Source organism: Mixophyes fleayi, chromosome 10 (genome assembly GCF_038048845.1).
Source record: "Mixophyes fleayi isolate aMixFle1 chromosome 10, aMixFle1.hap1, whole genome shotgun sequence".
NCBI classification, from domain to species: Eukaryota; Metazoa; Chordata; class Amphibia; order Anura; family Limnodynastidae; genus Mixophyes; species Mixophyes fleayi.
This window is the reverse complement of record NC_134411.1, coordinates 45,511,677-45,519,075: the sequence shown is the minus strand read 5'-3', so window position 1 is coordinate 45,519,075 and position 7,399 is coordinate 45,511,677. Positions and strand designations below refer to the sequence as shown.

The window sequence follows — 7,399 nt, the reverse complement described above, 5'->3', positions numbered from 1 at the left end:
AAAAAAATTGAAATTAAAAAATTAGAAGCGAGGGCCTTTTCTCTTCTAAACTCTGCCCCCCCCCCCCCCCCCGTTTTGCCCATTTTGTTTACTTACTGTCTCAGCTTCTGTCTTCTGCCCACTCTTCATCAGCTGCCTTCCAGGACCTGTAATGATCACATGTGCTGCGCGCTGCGCGCGACACATGTCACCAGGAAGTGTCGGTGCACTGACTGCTAGAACCTGCCCATCTGACCATCGGCCCTTCTGGCATTTGCCAAAAGTGTCAGATGGCCAGTCCGGGCCCTGGCTCTCAGGCAAGGGCTTAGCCCGTCTCTTTCTTGCTGCACCGGAGTCTAACCTGTATTAAGAAATGCATTTTTATTATTATGCATTTTTACAAACAAGCTTTAACTGCTTGTTTGTTTAAACCTTGTATTGCTAGTCTTTGTTGGGGGAATTGATTGCGGGTAACTGATCACATGTGTTTGTTAACCATATATAACCATTGTAGAATGGCTGCTTAGCTAGGGTGTATAATTCTAAGTGTGTAGTTGCAAGTGTATTCAGATTTAAATAGCATAATTCGGAGTTATACAGGGCTTAAACAGAAGGAAACAGGAGAAGAACTTTATACCCAACACCACAGCTACACAAGGACAACAGTCAGTATTCACCTGAAATTCTATCATCTACTCCTGATGTTTCCATCTCTCCCTGGCTGCATGATTCACACCACAAGAAGACTGTTTTGAACCCTGAGCTTATTTCCTTCTCAGTTCATGAAAGTTTGTTTTAGTGTAATTTTATTTTCCTAGCAACATTCCCTTTGTTTAATCAGCTTGCTGAACAACTTGCTTCTGCTGTTCTGTCTTCTATCTCATTATTGTACGTTCAGGGCTACTCAAGGCTTTGTCTGCTGTGTGAAGAGATGAAACTGAGTTTGATCTGACTCTAGCCTTCTCTCCTATTTCATGACTCTGCAAGAACTTTGTTACTACATCACCGGTGCCTTATTACGCTCCATGCTACACTTCTACCCACTCCTCCACATGGCTCCCCACGTCATTACTCCATACTGTTGCCCCCCCCTTTCCCCACATATCACCTTGTCCCCCAGGACATGCAATCCCACCAACCTTATACCCATCCTTCCTCTCATACCTTCCCCTATCCGATTCACTCTGGAATGTAAGATCTATCTGCAATAAGCTCACTCTCATTCATCACCTCTTCCTCTCCCACTCATTTGGTCTCCTGGCCCTGATCATAATCATCATCACCATTTATTTATATAGCGCCACTGATTCCGCAGCGCTGTACAGAGAACTCACTTACATCAGTCCCTGCCCCATTGGAACTTACAGTCTAAATTCCCTAACACACACACACACACACACACACACACACACACAGACTAGGGTCAATTTTGATAGCAGCCAATTAACCTACTAGTATGTTTTTGGCCCTTACAGAAACATGAATCTCCCCCCCTGATTCTGCTTCCCCCACTGCACTCTCTCATGTGGGTCTCTCTTTCTACCACACTTCCCTTCCCGGGGATCACCAAGGAGGTGGTATAGGTGTCCTACTGTCTTCTGGCTACACCTTCAGTGTTATCCCCCGTGAACCCACCCTCTCCTTCTCCTCCTTTGAAGTTCATCCTATCTGTCTCTTCTCCCATCTCCACCTTCTTGTTGCTGAAATCTATTGTCCCCCTCGCCCATACTCACAATTTCTGGATAACATAACTGGCTTTCCCATTTCCTCTCTTCTGATCAGTGATTTTAACATACCTACTGACTCTCCTATAACTACAGCTACCTAAACTTCTAACTGTCACTAACACTGAAAGAGTGACTAGATAAATAGGATGAGAACCGTGACAGGACAGGGTTCTGAATACCTATCGATTGTAGCGTTTGCATGAGAAGAGAGTGGTCAACAGTGTCAAATGCAGCACAGAGATCCAGGAGAATTAGTAATGAGAAAGGGACTTTAGATTTAGGAGTGATAAAATCATTAACATCCTTTGTTAGTGCAGTCTCTGTGGAGTGTTGGGAATGAAAGCATGAGTGAAGAGGGTCCAATAGGTTGTGTGAGGAAAGAAGAGGTGTGAGCAAAACAAGGTGAAAAGAAAACTTCAGGTCCCACCGAGATTTGAACTCGGATCGCTGGATTCAGAGTCCAGAGTGCTAACCATTACACCATGGAACCTTGCATGCACCTTCTATTACTCCAGTTTAAGTCGCGTGATCTCAATGTATTTTTTTGTGTTTAGTAAATGCATATTCTGTAAAAGTTTCTTAGATGTATGTAACAGGTTTAGATATAGTTTGCATGTGAGGAACAAAGGTTAGTTTCAAGTCAAGGATCACACGTAGGCAGCAAACTTGTTTAGTAGGATTTATTGTCAACAGAAATAAAATGGTCAGGTAGGTAACTTCTGTTGGCTGGTTGGAATATTATTAACTCTGTTTTGAAAGATTGAGCTTTAGGTGGCGGGAGAAAATTGTCACGATCTGCCTCCGCTTGTACTGCTGCACTGCATCTTCACGCTACTTTACATCAGGAACTCTTGCCTCTGGGACTATATTGAACTTGTTACTATTGTTTCCTGTAGTACCACTAATTTACCAAAGGTGTTGCTATTGTGCCTTGTCTCTTTTCACTAACAGGGGTTAACTTGTTGCACTAAACTAATCATTTGCACCTGATTGTCTCCTATTTATGCCTTCCTCTCCCAGTTACCTGTGCTGGTCATTGTTGTTCCTCATTGTTGCGCTCTCCAGTTTATTCTGTTTCTGGGACTTCTACAAACTGCTGCCATCATCTCTATATCTGATGTCTCTCCATTCAGCCAATCTATCTTCACCAGTTGTATTCCTTTGTTACCAGATTTCATCATCACCCAGAAATCCTTGTTTATTGTCTGCAATATTTGGTTCGTATCATTCCCTGCATTCTCTGGTTCATACCTGTTCACATAAATATTATATGTTTTCATCATATCCCAGTCTCCATATATGTCATTTCTAGCTTCCAGCATTGAAGTGTAACAGAAATCTAAGATGAAATGGCAAAAAGCCAGTCAGTAACACGGGCTAACACAGATGGTGAGAGATATGGAGAGGATAGAAAAATTTGGGTATCATCCACGTAGCTTTCCAAGAGAAGTGGTATAGCTAGAGAAGAGCAGAGGACTTAGGACTGAGCATTGTGATACTCCAACTGATACAGGAAGCAGAGAGGAGCTGGATCCAAAAAAACCTAACACTGAAAGAGTGACTAGATAAGTAAGATGAGAACCATGACAGGACAGGGTACTGAATACCTATCGATTGTAGAGTTTGTATGAGAAGAGAGTGGTCAACAGTGTCAAATGCAGCAGAGAGATCCAGGAGAATTAGTAATGAGTAAGGGACTTTAGATTTAGGAGTGATAAAATGATTATTATTATTATTATTATTAATTTTTAATTATAGGGCGCCACAAAGTATCCGTAGCGCCGTACAAGGACAAACAATGGCACAGTACAAGGTGAAACAGCACAGTACAAGTAACAGTAAGCACTATAACTCTGGGGGCTCAGGCACAGCATGAAAGAGAGGGAGGGAGGGGAAAAGTGAGTACAGGCAGGTAACTATGGCCCAAGAGGGTGGGCACGGATGACAGGTTGAGAGTCACTGAGGGGAGCGGAGAGAAGCGAGAGGAGACAGAGGGCAGAGGGACTGAGAGGAGGTGAGCTGAGTAGCTGGAGAGCGCAGTTAAAAGTGATGGAAACAGAAGGTAGGAGAGCCCTGCTCAAAGGAGCGAACAATCTAAAGGGAGGGGAAGACAGACAGACACATGGATGAGACAAAGAGACGGGAGGAAGGGGGAGAAGGGAAGAAGGGATGAGAAAGAGAGGTAGCCGACCGGTGGGAGTTTAGGCATGAGACTGGAAGGCTTTAAGGAAAAGGTGGGTTTTTAATGTTCGTTTGAAAGAGGACAGATTAGGGGAAGTTCTGATGGAGCGGGGGAGCTTGTTCCAATGGAGGGGAGCGGCGCGGGAGAAGTCTTGGATACCTGCGTGAGAGGAAGTAATCAGAGGGGAAGAGAGGCGACGATCGTTAGACGATCGCAATGAGCGGGAGGGAGTGTGAATAGAGATAAGGCTAGAGATGTAGGGAGCAGTGGAGTTGGCGAGGGCCTTGTAAGTCAGAGTGAGGAGCTTGAAAAGGATTCTGTAGGGGAAGGGGAGCCAGTGAAGGGCTTGGTAGAGTGGGGATACAGAGGTGGAATGGCGAGAAAGGAAAATAAGCCTAGCAGCGGTGTTAAGTACAGATCTAAGGGGAGCGAGATGAGAGAGGGGGAGGCCGATAAGGAGAAGGTTGCAGTAGTCCAAGCGGGAGATGATCAGAGAGTGGACGAGAGATTTGGTTTCATCCTGGGAGAGGAAGGGCCGAATGCGGGCAATGTTGCGAAGCTGGAAACGGCAGGATTTGGCGAGAGAGTGAATGTGAGGGGCAAAGGACAGAGAGGAGTCGAGGATGACACCTAGGCAGCGGAGTTGGGGAACAGGGGAGATAGATGAGTTGTCAACAGTGATGGAGAGGTCAGAGGGGAAGGAGGTACGAGAGGGAGGAAAGACAATGAGTTCAGTTTTAGCAAGATTGAGTTTAAGAAATCTAGAGGACATCCAGGAGGAGATGGCAGAGAGGCATGCGGATACCCTGGAAAGAAGGGAGGGAGAGAGATCAGGAGAGGAAAGGTAGAGTTGAGTGTCATCAGCATAAAGGTGGTACTTGAGGCCGAAGGAGCTGATGAGTGCACCCAGAGAAGTGGTGTATAGTGAGAATAGTAAGGGTCCAAGGACAGAGCCCTGAGGGACCCCGACTGGAAGGGAGGAAGAAGGGGAGAGAGAATCAGAGGTGGAAACAGAGAAGGAACGGTCGGCAAGATAAAAGGTGAACCAGGAGAGGACGGTACCGGAGAGGCCAATGGACTGAAGGGTGTGAAGCAGGAGGGGGTGGTCAACGGTGTCAAAGGCCGCTGAGGGGTCGAGGAGAATCAGGAGGGAGTAGTGGCCCATGGCTTTAGCCGAGAGGAGATCGTTCGTAACTTGAGCCAGGGCAGTTTCAGTGGAATGGAGGGGGCGGAAGCCTGATTGGAGAGGGTCAAGGAGGGAGTGTTCAGAGAGGTAGGTGGAGAGACGGTTGCAGACAAGTCTCTCGAGTATTTTGGAGGCAAATGGGAGAAGGGAAATGGGGCGGTAATTAGAGAGTCAGGTGGGATCAAGATTGGGTTTCTTGAGAATGGGTGAGACGAGAGCATGTTTAAAGGCGGAGGGGAAGATGCCGGTGGAGAGGGACAGATTAAAGAGGTGAGCGAGGTGGGAGCAGGTGGAGGTGGAAAGGGAGCGAAGAAGGTGAGAAGGGATGGGGTCCTGGGGGCAGGTAGAAGGGGGGAAGAAGAAATGAGAGAGTGGACTTCCTCATCCGAGGTGGGGCGGAAGGAGAGATGGAGTTGGTGGCTGGGGGGAGAGGGGGGGAGAGTGGAGGGGGGAGGAAGGGCGAGAGGGGGGGTGGCGGAAGAGTGGGTGGAGGAGGAGATTTCAAGTCTGATGGCCGCGATTTTAGAGGAGAAAAAGGAGGTGAAGTCAGTGGCAGATAAGGAGGAAGGGAGGGGGGGAAGTGGGGGAGACAGGAGAGTGTTAAAGGTAGCAAAGAGGCGGCGGGGGTTGGAGGACTGGGAGGAGATGAGGGATTTAAAGAAGGATTGCTTAGCGAGCGAGAGGGCAGAGCTGTAGGAGGAGAGGATAAACTTGAAGTGGAGGAAATCAGCCAGGGAGCGAGATTTTCTCCAGTGGCGTTCGGCAGTACGAGAGCATTTTTGGAGGAAACGGGTAAGTTTGGAGTGCCAGGGTTGGGGATTGGAGCAGCAAAGGTGGATGGGCTGGGCAGGGGCAACCGGATCAAGGGCGAAGCAGAGGGTTTGGTTATAGAGGGAGGCCGCCTGATTAGGGCAGGACAGAGTGGAAAGGGGAGAGAGGAGAGTTTCGAGAGAAGAGGATAGAATAGCAGGATCAAGGGTGTCGAGATCGCACCTGGACCGGGTAGATTTGGGTGGGGGGAGGGGTGCAGGAGTAGAGGAGAGAGAGAATGAGAGGAGATGGTGGTCCGAGAGTGGAAAGGGGGAGATAGAGAAGTCGGACAGACTGCAACGGTGGGAGAAGACAAGGTCAAGGGAGTGACCAAGGCAGTGGGTAGAAGAGGAGGTCCATTGGGAGAGGCCAAGGGAGGAAGAAAGGGCAAGGAGTTTGACGGAAGCAGGGTCAGTGGGGTTGTCAATAGGGATATTGAAGTCGCCAAGGATAATGGAGGGGATGTCAGAGGAGAGGTGGTGTGGGAGCCAGGCAGCAAAGTTCTCAAGGAAAAGGGAGGAGGGCCCAGGGGGGCGGTATATGACAGAGACGCGGAGATGGATGGGGTAGAAGAGACGGATAGAGTGGACTTCAAAAGAGGAGAAGGAGAGGGAGGGTTCAGGAGGAATGAGTCTGAAAGTACAGGTGGAGGATAGGAGAATGCCCACTCCTCCGCCTGGGCGGTCTCCAGGTCTGGCAGAGTGGGTGAAGGAGAGGCCGCCATAGGAGAGAGCGGCAGGGGAGGCAGTGTCGGAATCGGTGAGCCAGGTTTCGGTAATGGCAAGAAGGTTAAGAGAGTTAGATAAGAAGAGGTCATGGATAGAGGGGAGTTTGTTGCGGACGGATCTAGCATTCCAGAGGGCACAGGAGAAAGGGAGGGAGGGGAGAGGGGAGATGGGGATAAGGTTGGCAAGGTTAGCGGTGCTCGGGGGAGTGCGGGGACAGGAGCGTGAAGTTTGGCGAGGTGAGAGCATGGGTATGGCAAGTGAACAGGGAGGCATGGTGAGGTGAGGGAGGGGTGGGGGAGGAGTGTAAGAAGTAGGGGGGACCGAAGAATCGTCAGAAGCAGAGGGGCGGGAGAGGAGGACAGGGGGAGTCAGAAGGTAGACAAGAGGAATTAAGATAAGTGAGTTAAATAAAGTAATAGCCAAAAATGACAATGGACAGGGGGAGTCAGAAGGTAGACAAGAGGAAAAGAGATAAGTGAGTTAAATAAAGTAATAGCCAACAATGACAATGACGGTGGGGAGAGGTGTGGCAAAGAGGCTAGGCAAGGCAAGCTGTGTTAAATGAGACAGAGAGGCGTGAACGGGGAACAAAGAGACAAGAAAGTCATTTACATCCTTTGTTAGTGCAGTCTCTGTGGAGTGTTGGGAATGAAAGCATGAGTGAAGAGGGTCCAATGGGTTGTATGAGGAAAGAAGGAGTGTGAGGTGAGTGTAGACAAATACATTTGAGAGAGAGTTTGGATCAGTATTTTGTTTTTTCAAAATAGGAATAATCACTGGGTGTTCT

At 48.3% G+C, this 7,399-nt stretch overlaps 1 non-coding gene across 1 annotated transcript; it reads right to left on the bottom strand.

Annotated features, from left to right (window-relative positions):
- Window positions 1–2,124: 2,124 nt before the first annotated feature.
- TRNAQ-CUG (transfer RNA glutamine (anticodon CUG)) lies at window positions 2,125–2,196 on the bottom strand. The gene has a single exon. It is a non-coding gene; the product is annotated as a tRNA-Gln (tRNA).
- Between the last annotated feature and the right edge of the window lie 5,203 nt (window positions 2,197–7,399).